Source organism: Mus caroli, unplaced genomic scaffold (genome assembly GCF_978045245.1).
Source record: "Mus caroli unplaced genomic scaffold, Mus_caroli_1 scaffold_3, whole genome shotgun sequence".
NCBI lineage: Eukaryota > Metazoa > Chordata > Mammalia > Rodentia > Muridae > Mus > Mus caroli.
The window spans coordinates 139,915,417-139,937,877 of NW_028227258.1; the positions used below are offsets into that span (position 1 = coordinate 139,915,417).

General features: G+C 44.5%; 1 protein-coding gene across 3 annotated transcripts in view; it reads right to left on the reverse strand.

Moving 5' to 3' along the window:
- The window catches only part of Tbl1xr1 (TBL1X/Y related 1), a 140,178-nt gene extending 139,692 nt beyond the window's left edge, over window positions 1-486 (reverse strand). For all 3 annotated transcript variants that reach the window (XM_085836005.1, XM_021157626.3, XM_029475478.2), the window contains exon 1: window positions 206-486. The gene's annotated coding sequence lies outside the window, so the exon portion shown is untranslated. The remainder of the gene's footprint in view (window positions 1-205) is intronic.
- Window positions 487-22,461: the final 21,975 nt, after the last annotated feature.

A 22,461-nucleotide genomic window follows, 5' to 3' on the forward strand; every position in this document is an offset into this window, starting at 1 on the left:
CCATCCCGAGCCCTGGCCGCTCCCCCGCTATGCGAACACAGGGCGGCTGCGGCCCCGCATCCAGCCTGCGCCCCCAAGCCCGCTCGCCTGGGCCCAGTGCCTCCCGCAGCCACCCCGACCCGGGGGGGCAGCACGTGAGCGCAGCCGCCCCTCCCCCGCGCCCAGGCCAAGTTCGCGGCGCCCGCAGCCCCGGGCCCGCGCTCACCTGCTTGGCGACGCTGTCCCCTCCAGGACGCGCGGCGCTCCCCTCCTGGCCGCCGTCGGCACCCCGAGGCGCCCTGGGGTGCGGGCGCTGACAGCCGGGCAGCGGGTCCGGCGGGGGAGGGGCGCGGGGGCAGGGCGCAGCACCGAGGCAGGAGGGGAGCTGTTACTAAGGGAGAGAGCCAAGCGCGCGAGCGGCCAACGGCTCCGGCTCGGCACCGGGGAGCGCGGGGACCAGCCAGGCACAAATGAGCTCCGGGCCCGCGGCGGCGACGGCCGCGCAGCAAAACAAACCCGAGCGGCCTGCGCCGGGCGCGCGGGGAGGGAGGAGGGAACAGGGAGCGAGGAGGGGGAGGGGGTGGAGGGGGAGGGGAGGAGGACCGGAGGAGGGGGAGGGGAGACGAGGGGAGCGGAGGGGAGGGGCGCGCCCGGAGGGGGAGGGGAGGAAGTGAGGAGAACCCGGGAGGGGGAGGGGGAGCGGAGCCGGGTGGTGGAAGAGAAGGAGAGCTGGGCGGGGGAGGGGAGCCTGGAGAAGGAGTGGGGAAAGGGACTGTGGAGGGGGAAGGGAGCCCCGAGGAGGAGAGGCGAGGGGGGAAGGGAGCCTGAGCCTGGGAGGGGGAGGGGAACCTCGACGGGGAGGGGGACCTGGGAGGGGGGACTTAGAGGGAGGAGCGCCGGGGTGGGGGAGGGGCGCGGCGGAGGGGCGGGGCCGCGGTGGAGGCAGCGCGGCGGTGGCGGTGGGGGTGGCGGCGGACGAGCCGTTCCACACTCGGCTTCCTCACTCGCTCCGCTCTCCCTCCACCCAGCCTCCCTCGCTCGCTCGCGGCGCTGGGGGCTGGGCTCGCCGCGCATTCGTTCCAGAGCCCGCAGCCGGGGCTGTCCCGCTGCCTGGGTGGCGCTTGAGTCCCTTCGCCCGCAGCAATCCCGCGAGCCTCGGCCGCTGCGATCCCCGGAGGCGGCAGGCAGGTGCGGGAGCTCGGCGCGGGCTCCACGTGGACTCCGCGTGCAAAGTGCCGCACACTTGGATGCGCGTAAACACGCCAGCTCCGGAGCGTACCTGGAAAGGTGCTTCGCCTGCCCTGAGCGAGTTCTAGGATGGGACCCGGAGCACCGCGCGTGGGGAGACGCGCAGCGCACACGGCGAGAGGGGTTTGGTGAAAACGCAAAGCTGAAATTGAAGTTTGTGCGCCCAAATGTGCGACTTGTCTGCGGGTCTATTGGGAAGGTTTGATGGATCAGTTCTCATTGCGCGAAAATAAAGCCATAGACAGAATGAATGTTCACTAAGTGTGCACCGCGGTGTGATATCCACGGGAGTTTATATTATCTACTTTCTGCATGCGTCTGGCACGTGAAGGCGGTTTCTGAAGTACAGTTTGGCTGCCCAATAATGTCAAAATGTGGCTGCCGGAGCGCCGAGGATTTTTAAAATACTGCGGTGACCTTCCTGAGCCTTTCAGAAACCTGGGCTGTAAGAGGCACCCTTCCTTTTAATTCTTACATATATCTTGAAACTGTGCTTTTTTTGTTACTATCTTTAAAAATACTTTGCAACCTTCTTTGGTGAAAGGTTCTAGTTTCAAGTTATCAAAACATTTGGAAACATGTGTATTCCTGTCAAGCAGTGGTCTTCCTTTAGTGCTTCAAAGATAAAATTTCAAACAAAGTATCATTTGAAGTAACTTTGACAGCTATAGACTGTGCAGCCTAACAAACTCCGTGACTACATTATATTTCGTTCAGCCAAGGTCAATGACTCTCCCCAGCTGGCCCCTCCCTGGAGGCGGCATTCGTTTACCTATTATGACCCGCATAGCTGGAAGGTGGAAAGGCACCAAAGAAAGTCTATGGAGTTGCAAACGCCCTTTCTACCAGAAAAGTTCAAAGCCTGAGCCTGGGTGTCCCCGGAGCTATTGTCACTTGTGAAAGAGGGAATGTTAGATTAAACAATGTCACCTGATGGGAATGTAGATTACACTGGGTTTCCAAAACACTTCTGTCCAGTTCAGGGAAACAGCACTGAGGAAGCCAAAGCCGAGGCCTGGCTCAGTCCTTCAGCTGCCCAGGGCATTTAGTATCTTACCATTGTGTAAGAACTGTCCACTGGTATGCTGTTTGCTCAACGTAAACCTCACACTGCAATGCAGGTTCTTTGTCGGAAACGCCCATAGAAATGGTAGGATGGGTGGGGAAAACTGATTCCCAGCCCTGGACCTAGACAACAGCTACAAGAAAATCAAGCCACACTTTGAGTGGATAAGGATGCTCACCAGTCTTTACAGTCTGCTACAAGCAAGTGATTCCTAGCCTCCCAGGAGACATCTCTTCCAAAGACCACCCTCCTTCCAGCCAGAAGCTCTTAGACTCCGAGCTAGCTTCCTCAAGGTGTTCTCTGTGCACTGGACAATGAGGGTGAGAATCTGTTTGTTAGGTGCACTGTCTTAGGACATAAACTACTTTATTTGAATGTCATGACAGAAGTCACCAAAGTTGGGGACCTGTACCTTAAACTTGCTCCAGTAAAGTGCTCTTCAAGCTTTTGGGGTTTTGTTGTTGTTTTGTTTTTATTCTGTTTTGCTTGTTGTTTGGAGTTTTTGAGGTTTTGCATTCATGGTTTTTGTTTGTTTGTTTGTTTTTTGGTTGGTTGGTTTTGAGAGGATTTTCCTGCATAGCTCAGCCAGATCTCAAACCCTTGGAAATCCTCCTGTCTCACCCTCCCAGAAGCTAGGAGGATCTCTACCATTATTAAATAGTAATTGGCCTTGAAGGTCAGCAGGTTGACATGCCACCTGCTGGAGTTCCTACCCTAAAGCAAGGGTAGAATCAGGAACCTGAGACAAATGAGACCCTTGAGGCACAACTTTAATCCCAGCATGTGGGAGGCAGAGGCAGGCAGATGTCTGGGTTGAGCTCAATCTGTTCTACATGGTAGACCAAGCCAGCCAAGGCTACATATCCTACTCCAAAAATAAAGAAGGTAAGTTCCAAATCCTGAAGGTTGTCCTCTGACCTCATACTTGTCACTCACACATACTTAATACACACACACACACAATCAACAGAGTCCTAACATTTAGATGTTCTCCTTCACACACACACACACACACAAAAAAAAAAAAAAAAAAAAAAAAGCCTAAATGTGGAAAATGCTTGAGCCTCCCTGCTAAGGGAATTAGCCGAGCCTTATGTTTTGTTTTTCTAATCTTTCATATAAATGTGTGTGTGTGTGTGTGTGTGTGTAAAACAAAACTTTTCCATTAAACACTCATCTATTCATCCCTGAAAGGGAACCCACAACAAACCAAAGTACAGATACCAACAAAGTCCAAGGTGGTGACCAATGAGTTTTATTGGGGTTCCATACAGGTAAAGAAATGACTCAAAGACAGCTGCATCACCGAAGCCCACCCTAACATGGGTGACAGCTCACAAAGCTGGGAACCTGGAGCACACTGTGTGCAGACAGCTCAACAGGCTAAATTAAAGAGTGTCCTTTCTGTGTACCTCAATTGCTTGAAACCTCTTCCAGACACCTGATCTGGTCTCAGAGTCTGGTTTATAGCTTTTCTCATAGTCTCATAGTCTTAGCAACTGAGCTTCCCTCCCTCGGAGAGAGACTCCCAGCTTTTATTTACCAATGAATCTGGTCAGTTTTAGGAAGTTCTTAGAGATAGTTTTGTTTACTTCCCTGCTTGAGCTTAGGGCTGGATGGAGTTTTTTGTTTTGTTTTGTTTTGTTTTAAGATGTGAAAACCAAGTTTAATCAGATCAAGTTTTCAAATACAGATGAATGTGTTTCAATTGTCATTCAAAGTATTTTAACAAAACCCGAACCAAAGGAAATTTGTTGCTGTACTTTTTTTTTTTTAATTAGGTATTTTCCTCATGTACATTTCCAATGCTATCCAAAAAGTTCCCAATACACTCCCCCCCCCACTACCCTACCCACCCACTCCCACTTTTTGGCCCTGGTGTTCCCCTGTACTGGGGCATATGAAGTTTGCAAGTCCAATGGGCCTCTCTTTCCAGTGATGGCCGACTAGGCTATCTTTTGATACATATGCAGCTAGAGTCAAGAGCTCTGGGGACACTGGTTAGTTCATATTGTTGTTCCACCTATAGGGTTGCAGACACTTTCAGCTCCTTGGGTACTTTCTCTAGCTCCTCCACTGGGGGCCCTGTGATCCATCCAATAGCTGACTGTGAGCATCCACCTATGTGTTTGCTAGGCCCCGGCATTGGCTCACAAGAGACAGCTATATCTGGGTCCTTTCAGCAAAATCTTGCTAGTGTATGCAATGGTGTCAGCGTTTGGAAGCTGATTATGGGATGGATTTCTGGATATGGCAGTCTTTAGATGATCCATCCTTTCATCACAGCTCCAAACTTTATCTCTGTAACTCTTTCCATGGGTGTTTTGTTCCCAATTCTAAGAAGGGGCACAGTGTTCACACTTTGGTCTTCGTTCTTCTTGAGTTTCATGCGTTTAACAAATTGTATCTTATATCTTGGATATCCTAAGTTTTGGGGCTAATATCCACTTATCAGTGAGTACATATTGTGTGAGTTCTTTTGTGATTGTGTTACCTCACTCAGGATGATGCCCTCCAGGTCCTGGATGGAGTTTTTTAATGTCAAAGAGACTGTTACACAATTCCATGTGTGTGTGTGTGTGTGTGTGTGTGTGTGTGTGTATGTGTGTTGAAGTTGGAGTTACAGTCAGTTATAACCCACCCAACAAGAGTGCTAGGAAACAAACTTTGGTTCTCTGTAAGAGCAGCAAGTACTCTTAACCCCTGAACTATTTCTTCAGAATCTGCATCTTAGAGACTCACATAAATGGGCTGCAGCACAAGTGTAGAATGAAATGTTTGTCACATCAACCTGTAGCCATTCCAACATTGCCAGCACAAGATCAAAGGCAAAATTCAAGCAATAATTAGATCTGGACAAATTCTCGAAAAAAAATGTTCCTAATTTTCAGTGGTTTAAATATAAATTTTATGATTCTAGAAAGGACAGGCTGTTATTACTATTAAGTTGTACAGGAAAGGGGCACATTAAGAAACATCTCTTAGTAATCTGGTTGGTAAAATGATTGCCTTGCTCCTAGGAACCATCTCCAGCACTGCCTAAAGCAAGCTGGTGCTGTACACTCAGAATCCAAGAACCCCAGAAACAGAAACAGGAGGAGTGGAAGCTCAAATCATCTTCTGCTATGTAAGAAGTTCAAGAGAGGTCTGTGCCATTTGAATTCGAGAGAGACAGAGACACAGAGAGAGAGGCAGAGACACAGAGAAGTTTTAGGGCCTAAGAGATTGCTTATCTGGTAAAGGCAACTGTTATCAAGCCTGAAAAAAAAATCACTATTTTCATTCTCTTTCTCTCTCTCTCTTTCTCTCTCTCTCTCTCTCTCTCTCTCTCTCACACACACACACACACACACACACACACACACATACACACACAGACTTTCTTGCTAAACAAATTGTGACTTGTCTTGCTTTGATAATACTTTACCCAAGGAACATATAGCAAGATTTTAACCACTGTGATGCTTTAAAATGTTTATATTATGTAGCCCATATAATTAAAATATTACAAGAACAGTATGCAGCTGCTTAGTACCACAAGTTTTGGCCCAGTGCTTTAACTCACACCTTTCATTCACCTGAGCACTGAGTGGCTCATCCTTACCCAGCTTCTGTAGGCATCCTTCCGGTGCACTGACGGGGTTCTGTTTCCATCTGACTTCTGCAGTTCTTCTGTGGTTCTTGGGCTCCCAGACTCTGTTGTCAAGACTAATGAACAGCTTGACCGCTCAGCACCTGAGCTTCTCTCTCCAACTGTGCAGGGTATACACTTTGTGACCTTTTCTCACCAGCCTGACTTTGTCACAGTGTCCCTTGACCTATGATCAGATCCCATAGGTGTTGGTCCTGATATGGTCTCTCAAACCCACCAGGGTACACGAGGAAAAGTCTGCTACTTCATCTCCCTTGTTCTTGGAGACAGTCACTCTACCCCTGTGGAGGATCTTCTTTTCCCTCGCTAGAGCCCCTAAAATGGTTATGCACCAGTGGACCGTACCTGTCTTTGCCCAATCCAGAGGCATCCCACTTATCTTACTGCAATAAATAAACCTCCCTTGTGCTGAGAATCTGGTATTTGGCTATGTTCTGTGCTGAGTAGTGTCCACTTCTTAAAGACCAATGGACTTTTCTTAAGACATTTCATTTCATTACAAATAATAAAATTAGATTGAAAAAGATATTATTAAAAAATGGTACTCAGGGAGACTGAGGCAGGAGAATTGGCACAATTTCAAAGTCATCTTGTTACATAGGGAGTGCCATGCCAGCCTGGTCTGCTTAGCTAAGATCCTGTATCAAGAAAGAAAGGCCACCTTTGATCCTAGCACTTGGAAGACAGAGGCAGACGAATCTCTTGAGATTGAGGACAGCTTTGTGTGCATACAAATCAAGTTCCAGGACAGCAACATAGACAGCAACCCTGTCTTCAAGAACCAAAAGAAGAAAAGGGGCTAAAAAGACAGCTTATCAGTTTAGAGACCATGCCTACTAGTTCACAACCACCTATAACTTCAGCTCCAAGAAACATACACATACACATATAATTGTTAAAATAATAAAACTCTTGAAAGTTTTTTCAGGTGCTTCATCCCATAATCAGCCTCCAAACGCTGACACCATTGCATACACTAGCAAGATTTTGCTGAAAGGACCCAGATATAGCTGTCTCTTGTGAGACTATGCCGGGGCCTGGCAAATACAGAATGCTCACAGTCATGTATAGGATGGATCACAGGGCCCCCAATGGAGGAGATAGAGAAAGTACCCAAGGAGCTAAAGGGATCTGCAACCCTATAGGGGGAACTACATGATGAACTAACCAGTACCCCGGAGCTCTTGTCTCTAGCTGCATATGTATCGAAAGATGGCCTAGTCGGCCATCGCTGGAAAGAGAGGCCCATTGGACTTGCAAACTTTATATGCCCCAATACAGGGGAATGCCAGGGCCAAAACAATGGGAATGGGTGGGTAGGGAAGTGGGGGGGGGGTATGGGGGACTTTTGGGATAGCATTGGAAATGTAATTGAGGAAAATATGCAATAAAAAAAAAAAACTCTTGAAAGAAAAAATCACACATAAACTATCCATATCTCTCAGAATATGGAAGTAGCTGGTTGTATCCTGTTTGTGATTAAGAAAGCAAATTGTACATAGCAAATTGTCTTACCAACCACCTACCTTTATTGACAGCCTTGTACTGTTCTGGCAGCATGAAAACCCTCATACTGTGTTGACAGTTTTGCTATTCATTCAACAAGTATTTATCAAATGCTTAGTGTGAGAAAACATCAGAAGCTGTTTACAGTGAACCAAACAGCCCCTATACTTTATGGAGTTTAGATTTCAGTCTTGGACTAAGGGGAGAAGGAGGGAAGAGTATAAAAACTTTCAAAAAATATATCCAAGTTGAACAATTGAAGCTTTTTTGGCTCTGTTGGTAGAGAGCTTACCTAGAGTGTATGTAGTCAGGGTTTGATCCTCAACACTACATAAAGTAAGTGGAGGTAGATCAGATGTCCAGGTCATTCTAATTAAACATCAAATTTCTAGCCATCTTTGGCTATATGAGACTGTCCAAAAAAAATATAATAATAATTAAGTTGCTGGCTTAGTTTGAGTTTCCGTTGCTACTAAAGGGCACCATGACCATCGCATGTCCTTATAAGGACAACATTTAATTGGGGCTGGCTCACAGGTTCAGAGGTTTAGCCCATTATCATCAAGGCAGTAGCATGGCAGTGTCCAGGTAAGGATGGCCCAGGAAGAGCTGAGAATTCTACATCCGACGGCTGCTAGGAAAAGAATGGCTCTTCCACAATGGGCAGAGCTTCAAAGCCCACCCCCAGAGTGATGCCCTTACTCTAACAAGGTCACACCTCCTAATAGTACCACTTCACATGGGCCAAGCATATTCAAACCACCACAGTTGCATCATGGTTTAACTTTTGTCGCAAAGGTAATATAAAATGGCTTGGGGAGGTTTATCCTTTTACTGCTGATTCTAAGTTGGAAGCATTTAAATAAGCTGTCAAAGACCAAACTTTGGGGGCTAGAGAGATGGCTTACTAAATTGCTTGCCTTGCAAGCTTGAAGTCCTAAGTTCGATTGTCACCACCCACGCAAATGCTGAGAAGGGCCAAAAAGATGACTCATGGTAAAGGTGTTTTCTGTGCAAACCTGCTGAGTCCAACCTCCAGAACCCATTGAAAGGCAGAAGGAGAAAATCAACTACATGAAGATATCCCCTGACATCCACATGTATGTGTACATGTGCCCCCACACATATCACGCACATATACCCACACTCATAAGCTCATGCATGCACACACACGTGCGCACGCACACACACACAAGTGTACAAACATGCATACACAAGAAAGAGCTACATTACTCTGCAGCACACCACCTCCATGTAGCAATGGCTTTTCCTGCTCTTACTGTCCCATTCAAGTCCAGCTACCAGTGGATGTTCTTCTCACTAGCATTGCACAAGCTAGAAATTAGTCAGGTAATCACACTCAAGAGTGAAATAATAGTAAAGTTAAGCAGAATAAGGTAGGAGGTGAACATGGTGTGTTGGTTTAGATAGTGAATGCTGCTGAGTTATGTTGACACATGAGCAGAACTTTAAGGACTGGGCAGTGAGTATCCACCATCAAAAAAAAAGCATTACAGGTAGAGGGGACATTAAGTACATGGGGACATGTCAACGTACAACTGCTGTATCCTGGAAACGAGAGCGAAGGTCAAGTGCTTGGTATGAAGAAGGATGAAAGGGTCTTTCACTTCTCAGACATGGAAAGCCACGTGAAAGCCTTGAGCAAGCACATTGCTTGGCCCTCCTCCTTTACAGAAAAGGGCTCTAGTTCCTACACAGACGACCAAGTGCAAGAGGGTGCTGAGCACTCACAGGAATCAAATCCGAGAGATGGTGTCAGGTACTGGTTAGAAAAATTAGATTGTAAACAGATAGGGTCTTACTCTGTACCCAGGATGACCCACAACTCAGTGCTTGGAGGCTGACCTTGAGGTCTGTGCTCCTCCTATCACAGCCCCCAAGTACTCACAGTAGATGTGTAAGTCCCTGTATGTGACTCAGTGATGCACTTGTCAAGAGAAAAAGTGGAATCCAAAGATACTCACTAGGTTTAGACCAATAATATAGAAGGAAGTTGCCATTTACAGAGGTAGGGAAGAGGGAGTCAATTTTTAAAAACAAGTGTTTGCTTTTATAGTTTGGTGAGTATGAGACATCTCCAGGAAAATGCTGAACCCAACAGACAGATATGTGCATCTGGTGTTCAAAGGTGGCCAGAACTGGAGACATGACTTTAAGACTTTAGACGTTTGGCAATCTGGATTCAATCTCAGGAACAGATAACAGATTGTCAAAAGTTGTCTTCTGACCTCTGCATGAGTGTGGTGGCATATGCACACATGTACACCCATACACATGATAAATGTAACTTAAATGAAATGACGAATGTAGGTAGACATAGTAAACTAAACAGTCAAAGTAAACAAAACATGCTGAGTTATCCGACAGCCCCAAGTGTCTTCTGTTCTGCATGCTTTGTTCTGGTTTTGGTGTTGCTTTTTGGTTGTTTGGTTGTTTGATTGTTTGTTTGTTTTGTTTTCCATCAGGGTTTCAGGTAGCCCAGGTTGACCTGAATCTCACTATATAGCAGAGGATGACCTTGAGCTTCTGATCCTCCTGACTTGATCTTCATAGCACTGGGACTTTGCAGAGATATCACCAAGCCTGACTTAAATGTTTTTCTTTGTTCATTTGAGACAGGATCAAGTAAGCCTTCAACTCAGAGATAGAAAAACCTGTTTCTGTCCCACATATGCTGGCATTAAGTCTGTGCCACCAACCCCAGCTATTTTTTTTTTTTTAATTACGGGTGTCCTACTCAACATATATAATCACAGATGACTTTGTATACATGAGGATACTGGCTGAAGCCATGAACAGTGTCGTCTGCTCTCACCTGTAACATTGTAATGCATGGTTCAAGCGCTTTTCAAGACATTTTGTAAAAGAAAATCTCTTCCTTAGACAGAATAGTATAAATTCAAAACATTCCTCACAGTTTTGGAAACCAGGAGGCTTGAGTTCAAGGTATCAACATGATCAGGTTCTGGTGACTCTTCTCCCTCTGTCTTAACAGCAGAGAAAAGAAACAGTCTTTCTCTTATTTGGGCCCTGGGCCCACAGTTGGATGCACAGCATAATGAAGTCAAATAGAGGATCTCAGGTCATGATGCAGGCAAGCCAAGAAAATGAACTCAGGGCTTCTGCAAGCACAGTCTCCATTTCCGTGGAGGGAGACTATGCAGGTCTAGGCAAGAAAGGGCAAAGGGTTGCTGGGAAAAAGAAAAGAAAAAAAGAAAAGAGAAAAACAACCTTTGATATTTGGGCTCTGGATTTGGCTCAGTAGGTAGAGCAAGTACTTAGCATGCAGGAAGCTGTTTACAGTGGCACACATGGAAAATCCCAAAGACATAGAGGTGGAAGTAGGAGGATCATATGTTCAAGACTGTCCTTTACTACAAGTAAAATGTGAGGCCTCAACGTTGTTTTTCTTCTAATAGTTTGGTGACGAGATGAGAAAGAACAATGTGAACAGAGCTGCATAATGCACATGTGTTGAATGTGTGTCATGAGATTCCTACACAAGCATGGGAAAATATGCATGAGATACAGATAGAACCTGATCAGTCAGGTGGATGCCCTCAGTTTGGGGTCTTAATTGTATTAGAGTATGTACTGATTAGAAAAGCAATGGGAATAGCCATCCTCTCCTGCCACTACATGGCAACATGGTTACAGGGTATGCCAGTCTATAGTAATCTTATTAGTTATACATTTGAAAACCTGACCGTTCTTTTAACCCTTGAAATGCAAGTTATAGAGCCTAGCATGGTGACATTTGCCTGTAAATCACTCTGGAGGTTAAGGCCTCAAGATTGCCACAAGTTCAAGGCCTGAATAAGCTAATAGTGAAATGCTGTGTCAAATGATAAGCAAAAGGTAAAATTTAAGACTCTGTCCCTTTTAAAGGCATATTATAGTTTGGTTAATAAAATTCCAGTATATTAAGCTGTATGTATACGTTTAAGAGTCCAATCTCCTTTTTTAAAGTGCTTAAAAAGAAGCCAGGTGATGGTGGTACACACCTTTAATCCAGTTTTGGGGAAGCAGAAGCCAGTGGATCCAACAACAACTGCCCACCCACCCCAAAATTAGAAAAACAAAACAAAAAGCTTAAATTGCTAGGCAAGTAGAAAACGCAGTTAAGTAATGTTAATAAACATGACTGATTCTTTCTAAAATGTGGTTCAAGTTCTCGTGAACATTACAAAAATGTTTATAGATTTAGTAAAACTTCTATCTTCTTGACCTGAAACCACAAATCCAAATCAATCATAGTTCTAATTTTACACGTGCCCCAGTCCACATTTGGTAATAGCCTTCTACCATGTGGGCCCCAGGGATCCAAATGAAGTCAGCAAGTTCTCTAAACTTCTAAACCATCTCAATGGCCCTGATAGATATTCTAAAATGTTAAATTGTCTGAAATGTAAAAGGGTTAGCCAAACACAATCTTGAAATACTAACTTACAGGAGGATGGGGAATTCAAGGACAACTTGGCTACATGATGAACTGCAGGCCAGCCTATACTATTTGACATACTACCTCCCCGACAAAAGAGACAATTTTTTAAAAGTTCCACAAAGTTAAAATACCAAAATACAAATATGAAACAATACTTTCAAATAAGGAAAAATAACAGTACTATGGTTTTATTTTACATATTGCTTTCTTCAGCTTTGAGTTGTCCTGAGTCAAAAATAAAGTTATTCCTTAAATAAACAATTCTTGGAGTCCAAGAGACAGCTCAGTGGTTTAAAGCATTTGCCTGTCTTTCAAAAGATTACAGATCAGTTCCCAGCACCCATATGGAACAGTTCACAACAGTCTGTAACTTCAGCTCCAGGGACAGATGCCTTCTGTGGCCTCCATACATACCTTCACACGTGTGTCATACACTCACGCAGGTAAATAACACAAACACACACACACACACACACACACACACATATTCATATGGATAAAAGTAAAGGGTTCTTCTGTCCCATGTAACCTGAGAAATTATCTTGGATTAGACTGTTATTTCAAATTATATAAACCCAGTAATTTCTAGACAACAGAATTCTCTCCTTAATTCTGGAAGCTTACAATTCCAAGATGCTACTTCTGGAAGATCTGCTGTTAGGTAAAAGGACCACTTCTGTGCTCAGCTAGCAACTTCTTGCTGTCTTCTTCACAGGGTGAAGAGCACAAACTATCTCATGTTTCTCTAGGAAGGCTGGCACACCCCTTCATTGAGGGCTGGCAGAGTTCTATATCTTATATCACCTTTGGTGTTAGATGGTAATATATGAATTTGTGGTGGGGGCTACAGATATTCAGATCACAGTAGATGCTTGTCCAGTGCATGGAATGGCAGCTGACTGTGCTGCCAGATGCTGGCTAAAGACAGAAAGAACACTGGTATTTCTCAATATGGTCGAAAGATGTCGAACCTTCCTCAATACCAGCCAGTGGAAAGTCCTGCCTGTTCAAAGAATGATCTAGAAGCAATTCCTGCTGACAATTCTGATTACACTGTTTCTTCCCGACAGTTGGGCTTTGGAACCCATCTATTAGACTCTTGACAAAACCCTGGACATGCCATGGGTACACACAAGTGGCTCACTCTACCACTAATAGAGTCATAGACACACACCAGTCTTACAGGCACTAGAATAAAAGTCTGCTGCACTTTCTGAAGAGTGTCCAGTCTTTTGGGGATTTAACAGCCATTAAAACTCAGTGAAGAGCTATTGCAGTTTGAATGGGAAACATCTCTCGGAGGCTCATGCATTTAAATACCTGGTCCCTACTACCTGGTGGCGATGTTTCAGAGCTTGTAGAACCTTTAGGATTTGGAGACTTGCTGGAGGAAAGTCAGTCACTAGAAGTGGGTTTTACAGTTAGATAGTCCAGTCCCACTGGTTTTATTTCCTGACCACAGATACAGTGTGGCCAGTGCCTTATGCTCCTGCTGTCATGACACAATAGGTTGTATCCTTTCTTTTTTTCTTTGATTTAAGTTTTATTGCATTATGATGAGAAAAGATACATAATTTCAATTTATCTGAATTTGTTAATATTTAAAAACAGATTTTGAGTAAACAGACTTAAATCACATTCTTCTTTCCCTTTTATACCCCAACTCCTCCCAGAAAACCCCCCTTCAAAGCCTGCAATACCTTTTGTTTTTATCATATTCTTTAAAATTTATAAAATATTGTAACAATAAAAACCAGTATTATAAAAAAAAAAAACTACAATTAAGACTTATGAACTCACTGGGAAGTGGTGGTGCACGCCTTTAATCCCAGGACTCAGTAGGCAGAGGCAGGCAGATTTCTGAGTTCGAGGCCAGCCTGGTCTACAGAGTGAGTTCCAGGACAGCCAGTTGCTATACAGAGAAACCCTGTCTCGAAAAAACAAAAAACAAAAAAAATAAAACCAAACAAACAAAAAAAACCAATCCTGAACCATTACACTCAGTTTAATCAATCCATACTCTTCAAAATCTTGGAAAGCTAACATTGTATGAAATGGAGTTTGGTTTTTTTTGGTTTTTGGTTTTTTGGTTTTTTTTTTTTTTTTGAGTTTGGTTTTAAAAAAGGATTATATTTCTCTTGTTAAACTTAAGGACAATTACATTTAGACTATAAATATTCTCGGGTTTATTTTGTTTCTTGATTTTTGTTACTGTTACTGTTGTCTTTATCTTAGCTTTTGGAGTCAGGGTTTATTGATGAAAACAACAGGTACATACACACAAAGAGCAAAGGAGAACTGGGTATTGTGACCTATAGTTGAACTCTGACTGCCTCCTCCCAATGCGTGCGCGCACACACACACACACACACACACACCAGAAAAAAAAAAAAAAAAAACTTATCAACATACTTTACCTATTTCAGTCTTGCCAGCCTGGTGGAGCTGGCTGTCCTAAATTTGAAATGGACTTTTCTTTTCTTTTTTTTTTTTAAGATTTATTTATTTATTACATGTAAGTACACTGTAGCTGTCTTCAGACACTCCAGAAGAGGGAGTCAGATCTCATTATGGGTGGTTGTGAGCCACCATGTGGTTGCTGGGATTTGAACTTCGGACCTTCGGAAAAGCAGTCGGGTGCTCTTACCCACTAAGCCATCTCACCAGCCCAAAATGGACTTTTCTTAAAGCTATACTGGTGCAAAGAAGTACAGACTGTGGCTAAAGCTAGCCATGCCACTGCTTAAGCTTCAGAATACTAGGCAACAGAGAACTGGATACTTACCATGAGTTCAAAAACAATGTCATGCAGATGAAATAATTTAATTCTTATGTAGCTCAGTGATATAGAAAATATTGTTATTCCCCTATCCATGATGAAAAACCAAGCCACCAGCTCAGTAAGAGACCAATGTCTCCAGAACTCCATTTTATTCGGAGGACTAAGTTTAAAACTTTGTTTGTTTGGTGCTTTGCGTCAGGCTCTCAAGCATCTCAGGCTAGCCTCTAACCCCCCATGTAGGTGAGAATGCCCCTCCTGAAGTGTAGGGATTAGCAGTGTGCATCATCATACTTGGTTTACACAATGCTGAAGTTGAACCCAGTGCTTTGGGGCATGCTAGGCAACCACTCCACCAACAGCTACATCCCAAGTCTGAGTTCAAAAGTTTAACTACCACAACATACAGTGGGCAGACCTCAGCTTGGCAATGGAAAGAACTAGGGAAGGGCTGGTGGCCCAAAAGCACTCTGGGTCTTTGTACTGAGTCCAGGGCCTCATAAACCCTTTCTTGGGCCCAAAGTGATCACTGCTTTATATGCCTCTCCACTGCCCCCACAATGAAAAGCAGTACTCTCACTGTTTGTAGGCAGGGCATCCCTATTCCTGATTCCATGGGGGAAGCCCGGAGAATGGTAGTAGGGAAAGAGGAACAGAAGTATCCTGTCGGCTGGGAAATGCAGCTTTTGGTGGCTTTGACTTCGAGCAGAAAGGCAAGCTGTATTTGCTGGTAAATTATCACCAGTTGAGTACTAACTAGGTCAGCTCCTTTTTAGAGGGGATGAAAAGGGGTCAAGAAAAGTGAGTGTAGGTAAAAGGGGAACCAGTGCTCTGACCTGGGCTCAAAAAACTTTTACTGCCAGATAGTAAAGTTTCAGGCTGTGCTTTTCCTTATTGTCTTTCTCCTCCCTCTTAACCATTTAACAGATTAGAAACTGTTCATAGTAGGAAGGCTATTTGTATGTTACACTTTGGTTATTTCTGCTGTAAGAATATCTCTACACACACACACACACACACTTTAAAGTTTGATCCTGGCCTCCTCAGCAGTCTTGGATGCTTGTTCTGAAACAATGTCTCCCAGGACAGAGAAAGGGGCTCCGATAAGGAGAGGGCATGGAGATCTCACTGATGATGCTCTTACAATGTGTGCTCTGTTCCACTGAACTCCATTCTCCTGACTCCTTACATTCAGCTAACTGTTTGGGAAGCAGAAGCCTTGGTGTTTTAATGCCATGCACAGCTGCACACATGAGCAACTGTACAAGAATTCTGTTTCATGCCACATTTTGTTTGGAACTGGTGTCCATGACAATCTTGCAAAGCTGTAAACCTCAGCAAGGCTAAGCTCTTGGAGAAGTGATTTGAACTCTTCCATTCTCAGGACTTCAAATGGAATATGTCCACATCTTTGACAATCTGTCCCCAGCGAGAAGGAAGTAGTCAGTTTAACTCTGTTACATCTCCTTTGAAGAGTTCAGCTTTGCAGTAAGGAGCCACAGAGCTGAAGACCAGACAGTGGCTTCTTAGGAGGATGGCTGTCCAATCATCTGCCCGAAATTCTCTCTCTCCCCAAGCTATACAAGAAAGACTTCGTACCTTGTATGTGAAATGCTAACAATGAAGTCTATTCTTGATTACTGTATATGTTTTTGTTTTTATTTGAATTTGAGACAGTGTAGTTACAAACATGCATCATCATACCCAGTTTTGTAAAATGCTGGGCCTTGAACCCAAGACCTAGGTCCTGCTGAACACGTACTCTGAGCTACACCCTAACCACAGTGTGTGAACACTGAGCCAGCCTATTTCTTTGCCCCAACTCCCTCCTCCTGCTAGGTCTGGCTCTGGCTTCCATTTTGCAACAAACTTACATATCCATCAACTGTAGCTTAAGTGGATTAATTGGAGCCTTTCAGGTTGGAACATTGAGCTGGCCCACTTCTTTGCCCCAACTCCCAACTCCCCCCCTCCTGCTAGGTCTGGCTCTGGCAACAAACTTACCTATTCATCAACTGCAGCTTACGTGAATAAATTGGAGCACTTCAGACATCACCAGAAGAGGCTGCATGTTTTCTATGGACAATGCTGTCACACAGATGAGTAAGAGGGGAAGGTCTACGGCCTGAAGTCCAAGGTGTCCCCAGGACTCAGTGGGACCAAAAAAAGAAGACACCTCTATTTAATGGGTTGTCACCTCATAAGGTAGGGTCAGGGCTAAAAGCCCAAGGAGATGCAGAGCCTAGTACCACGAATTTTGAATGAAGCCAAAAGGAGAAAACTGAGCTCAGAAGAGAAGCTTAGCCCAAGAGAAGGAGTCAGAGGTGGGTACCTTTGCCTCGAAGAGTACCAGGCACTGAGAGAAACATTTATGCGGACTGAGAGGGGTCACTCACCAATTGCCAGTGATTTGTGGGCCAGAAGGTGGATCTGTTGGGGACGGAGAGGGTGAGTAGGGTCCTGGTGCCCAGTGTGGCTCAGACATAGAAGGGGAGCACAGACGACACCAAGGTGTCCTATCTGAGTCTTAGCATGAGTGTTAGGGTATAGAAACAGAAGAGTAACTTGATAGACTGGGGCCAAGAAATGCTGCAGAAATCATACCATGCAACAGATCTCATGCAAGGAATGTATAGAGTGGGGACAGGGGAGGCAGCCTCTGAGCAGGAACAAGAGGAAGGTGGAGGGGAGGGAGAGGGGAGCCGGGGAGGCAGAGGGAGAGCAGGATGGATATGTGTGTAGGGATCTTTTGAAGAATATGGGTGTCCCATGGGCCGCTGGTGATGATGTGGCTGCTGATGCAGAGTCGCTGAAGGCAGGATGCAGGGGAGAGCACCTGGTTCCTAACAGCTGCTATTAATTAAATATTTAAACTAGCCTTTATATGCTGCTATGGAAAAAAACCATGTTTTTCCAACATGTGGCTGGTCCTTGTGATTGTATACAGCTTGAAGTTTACTCATGTGACCTTTCTTAAGTCTAAGAGTATAAATTGTCTGGGGCTTTAAATGAATTTGGCTATTTCACAAGACTTTAGTCTGCTTCAGGTTTGGGAGCTGTGACAGGTGCGGTAAACTCAACTCAGGTCCTCTCGAGAAGTAGCAAGTGTTTTTTGGTTTTTTTGGTTTTTTGGTTTTTTGTTTTTTTGTTTTTCCCCATGGCTTAAAAATGCTTTATTAACCTTTGCTTCAAGGAGGATCACATTTACAGAGATTTATTACTATGAATTGTTATACTTCCTCATTTATTTATTTATTAGATATTTTCTTCATTTACATTTCAAATAATATTCCCAAAGCCCCCTATACCTTTCCCCCACCCTGCTCTGCAACCTAACCACTCCCGCTTCCTGGCCCTGGCATTCCCCTGTATTGGGGCATATAATCTTCGCAATACCAAGGGCCTCTCCTCCCATTGATGGCCGACTAGCCCATCCTCTGCTACATATGCAACTAGAGACACAGCTCTGGGGAGTACTGGTTAGTTCATATTGTCCCTCCTATGGGGTTGCAGACTCCTTTAGCTCCTTGGGTACTTTCTCTAGCAGCAAGTGTTCTTAAACACTAGACCATCTCTTCAGGGGTTTGTTTGTTATGTGGAGATTTTCTCTGTTTGATTCAGTATTCGTAAAATAAACCATTTACCGACAATTTGAGGAGAACTCCAGCTTCCTGAAAAAAAATATACATATACATATATGTGTGTGTGTGTACTGGCTGGTTTTGTGTGTCAACTTGACACAGCTGGAGTTATCACAGAGAAAGGAGCTTCAGTTGAGGAAATGCCTCCATGAGATCCAACTGTAAGGCATTTTCTCAATTAGTGATCAAGGGGGAAAGGCCCCTTGTGGGTGGGACCATCCCTGGGCTGGTAGTCTTGGGTTCTATAAGAGAGTAGGCTGAGCAAGCCCGGGGAGGCAAGCCAGTAAGGAACATCCCTCCATGGCCTCTGCATCACCTCCTGCTTCCTGACCTGCTTGAGTTCCAGTCCTGACTTCTTTGGTGATGAACAGCAGCATGGAAGTGTAAGCCAAATAAACCCTTTCCTTCCCAACTTGCTTCTTGGTCATGATGTTTGTGCAGGAATAGAAACCCTGACTAAGACAGTGTGTATACACAGTATACACACACATATACATATATATACATATACATATATATACACACACATATAGGCATGCAAGAGCAAATGGGAAATGAGGAGATGGGAGAAGTGGGCAGAGCCTTTGTCTTAGTCGGAAAGGTGCTCAGTGTTTAGAAGGGTGCCAGTCACTACTCATAACTGCCACCTTTCCACCCACTCTCCATCTGAAAGCTCTCAGTTCTATCGGGCTTTTGTCAGCTAGGGTTATTCAAGCCACAGTTTCCCACTGCTCTCCAGTCAAACACAGGTTCTCGTTGTGAAGACCCTGGGGAAAATGAACTAGACATGGTAGGCCAGAAAGTTTTCCCCCTAAACTGACCTAGATTCTCTTGTGACTCACTGCATGTTATCACTGAAGTACCAACCACTCTACCAGTCATGCACAAACAATCCACTCTTTCCTGCTCCTAATGTCCTGAAAGCAAGCGTACTGCTAGATGTAGGCCATGTTTTCTCCTGCTAAACAGTTGGAACTCTACAGAATTTGAGGCATGTTTGTTCCCTGACTGAATACTTTCTTATATTTCTCTAGGAGCGCTCAGCCAGCTTCTGATTACAGCATCTCGTCACTTGCAGTCAGGCCATGCTCCCTGAGTGCTGGGAAGTCCTAGCCAGAGAACTGAAACTGCCTTCAAAATGGGCTTCTTTTGCAACCCGATTTTCTGGGAGGTCAAGGTTTGTTTCCACCCTAATTTGGTCAGTGTCTCAGCTGCCTTACATTTTCACAGCTCTTCCTCAACTGACTTTGCCTTCTCCCTTCCTGTCCTTAACTTCACTGAATTCTCAATGCTTCTCTTTAGTTGCCAGTTTTGACCTTCCAGGTTGGTTGGTTGGTTGATTGGTTTTTAAAGTCAGGGTTTCTCTGTGTAGCTCTGGCTGTCCTGGTACTTACGTTTTAGACCAGGAGGGCTTCAGACTTGCATAGATCCACCCGCCTTTGCTTCCCCAGTGCTGAGATTAAAGATGCTCCTGACCACCCATGGCTGCTTTCCAGTTCTAATTCTGGTTGCTCACCTTTGTCTATTAAGATCTATGAAACTAAGCACAAACCTTTAATCCCAGCACATGGGAGGCAGAAGCAGGATGATCTCTGTGAGTTAGCGGGCAGCATGGTCTACATAGTGAGTTCTGGAACAGCCAGAGCTACATGATGAGATGTCTCAAAAACAACAACAACAAGACCTAAGGAACTAACCATTCCTTCTTTCACCTCTGGTCACTCCAACTCTCCACCCCAACCCCAAGCATCCTTGCACACATCACAATCAACCTTATATACACCACACTACAGAGGAAGTTGTAAACATCATTTGTTATTTATCTTAAGTGTGTATTTACCTTTTTGTGGAGAGCTTTTGGGGCTGCTAGGCAGGAATATGACATTGGCCAAGGACAAGGAAGTACCTCAGGCAGGAATCTGATTTTAGGCTAGAACAAAGAAGTATGCTTGAGGCAAAACTATGACTTCGGGCTTGGACAGGGAAGTAGGCTCAGATATCTTGGTCATCCTGATAAACCCTTAGAAACCGTGATCATTCGAGTAATCATGGGACTCTGTTTATTGCCTTGCTTGTTCCTTCACTATTTGTGTTTATTGTCTTGCTTGTTCTTCAACCTAGAACTGACCTTATTACTTGCCTGTAATTAAAATAGTATAAAAGCAGATTGGGAAAAAATAAACCCGCCACAGCCTGAGAACTGGCTGGGGTCATGCTACAATGTTGTCTAATTGTCTTTTTTCTTTGTAATCCTCACTCCTTCTCTGGAGAACCTGTTGAGTGACTGAGCTGGCTTGGTTACCTTTCTCATCGATGAGAAATAGCACCGATGTCACTGAGTAATAATGGAAAAAGTCCTGGCAGTTTTTAGGCCCCTCCCTGCTTTTTAGACCTCCCAGGGGTTTAAAATGATGGATAACCAATTGCAGACTGGCTGTGTACCATTATACTGAGCCCTGCACATCCACAGCTTCCTGACTCTTACAATCTTCAGCCACACTAGCATTGGCCAGTTTTATCCACACAACACTAAGCTACTTCCTCCCAGCAGGAAATAAACCTATTGCTATCTCTTTTCCCACACCTCCCACCAGAATCCACTCTGGGGTCCCAGTTACATCCTTCTCATGAGGTTGAACTTGGTTATTCTAGTGGCTGGGCTTAATCCAGGGAATCCTTTGTTTATAAATACTACCCTCTTAGGAAGGAGCTTCTAGCAGATGCTAAGGCTGATTAGACAGTGAAATGAGTTATGGAAGAAGATTTGGCTTTACACTCCCTAGGGATGTGTAAAAGCAGGATTGACTCTTCCCTGTCTGGTGATTATGTGGGATAGTGCTGATAGCCAAGGGGAGAGAATGGCTTATCATCCACTACTAAAATTTATGAACCCCCTGGGCATTCACAATACTGTGCTGGATCCCATAGATATAAAGACATTTTTATAAAAACACAGCCCTTCCATAAACATAATAGAGAGTACATAGGAGAGGCTGGAGAGAGAAGTATGATGATTTGTATATGCTTGGCCCAGGGAGTGGCACTATTAGGAGGTGTAACCTTGTTGAAGTAGTTGTGCCACTGTGGGTATGGGCTTTGAGACCCTCATTCTAACTGCCTGGAAATCAGTCTTCTGCTAGTTGGCTTTGGAAAAAGAGGTGAAATTATCAGCTCCTCCAGCCCCATGTCTTCCTGGACCCTGTCATGTTCCTGTCTGGATGATAATGGAGTGAATCTCTGACTTGTAAGCCAGCACCAATTAAATGTCCTTATAAGAGTTGCCTTGGTCATGGTGTCTCTTTACAGCAGTAAAACCCTAACTAAGACAAAAAGAGAGGGGGAATAGTAATCTCAAAAAAATATTTTTTTTAAAAAAGAAAGAAATTATGGCCCCCTATTCTTGTAGGACATAGGAATTGTGTTCTATTATAATTTTTTTTTTTTTTGTTTTCAGAAGCAAGGCAACACAGATTTCTGCCCCCTTGCTTTAAAAAAAAAAAAAAATGTTTATATACCCCAGGCTGGCCTTGCTATGAAGAAAAGGATGACCTTGAACTTTTAAGCCTCCAGACACAATCTTCCAAGTGTGGGGAGTTTACAGGTTTGTACCACTACACCTAGTTGATGCAGAACCAAGGTAGAATGTACGGTTTCAAACCATGCTAGGCAAACTCCCTACCAACTGAGCTGCCTCCCCAGCCCTTCAATGATCACACGTGTTAGCACATACTTCACAGGAGTTTATGAATGTTTTATAAGATGCAAGAATTAAATGGGACAGAAAATAGACAGTGGCCTCACTCAGTTCTACCATGCAGACAATAAGAGACTACTGGGTTTGGTCCTAAATGATGTTTTACTTCATGATACTAAGTTAGGGTATAATTAGGACCAGAAGACAAAAGACTGTAAGGAAGTGGGAAGAGAGCAAATAATTGGCAATTTTCCCCATCAGAGTCATAACATAATATCAACCAGGAGTCTGTCCAAGGCAGACTTTGCACTGGACAAATAAGGTTCAGTTCCCTGAGAACTGCCAGTCCTGTTGGCAGGCTTGTTGGCTGAGAAATGTCTATGTCTGCAGGCATAGCTAGATCCTCTATCCTGCACAGCCTTCATGGCTCA